The sequence below is a fragment of the Triticum dicoccoides genome, chromosome 6A (genome assembly GCF_002162155.2).
Source record: "Triticum dicoccoides isolate Atlit2015 ecotype Zavitan chromosome 6A, WEW_v2.0, whole genome shotgun sequence".
Lineage (NCBI taxonomy): Eukaryota > Viridiplantae > Streptophyta > Magnoliopsida > Poales > Poaceae > Triticum > Triticum dicoccoides.
In genome coordinates this window covers 558599376-558600285 of record NC_041390.1, presented here as the reverse complement: position 1 = coordinate 558600285, position 910 = coordinate 558599376, and positions in this window count along the sequence as shown.

Here is a 910-nt window from a genome sequence, read left to right as displayed (position 1 = left end):
CCGCCGCACTTCATAGCATTCATTTCCGTGCTCCAGGTTGCAGCATCATCGTTTTGCCTCTTGCAGCTTCCTCGCTACATGGTCACAACATTTATTGCTGACGGTTCCAGCAATCGGCCTCGACGACACATGCACTCTCTCGCGGCTGCAACAAATTACGTCATCGATTCCAGCTTTTGTGCATACGGTTGTAGCATTGATGGCAGTGACGACACGGCTTCCAGTACTGCTCTCGCCGTTTGCAACTTCCTTGGCGGCCGGTTCCAGCTTTTTGTCGCCATGGTTGCAACACCCTTGCTGACCAGTTCTAGCATGCATCGCCACAATTGTGTGGCAGTCGTCTCCAGCACAAAACATATAAATTGCCATGATTTAAAGTACGAATTTTCCATGATCCAAATGATGAATTTGCCCATGGTTTGATTATTTTTGTGCCTTGGTTAAAAAGTAAAGTCGCCATGTTAAAAAATAAAAAAAATCCCATGATCTAAAGTATGAATTTTCCATGGTCCAATTTTTTTAACTTTGTCATTGGTTAGAAAGGTAAATTTGCAATGGTCTGACCTACAACTTTGTCATGTCGCAAAAAATGAATCTGCCATGCTACAAACAATAAAAGTATAGTTGCCATGGTAATGCTTAGATGACAACAAGAAAATTGTCATGACAAAAATTACCATATAAAAAGAAGAATGAACAATTCAAAACAAAGTATGACCAAAAATTGCCTTGGCAGAAGGATATCAAAATTTGCCATGGTATTTTAAGTAAAATTACCATACTTAGGTCTCATATTTACTCACGTCGATAGCATAACCAACTAGCGAGCAATAATAAGATATCTCGGATGCCAACACTTTGTTAAAACAATCATGATATAATATATGGTATCTCGCTAGGCTTTCTGAGA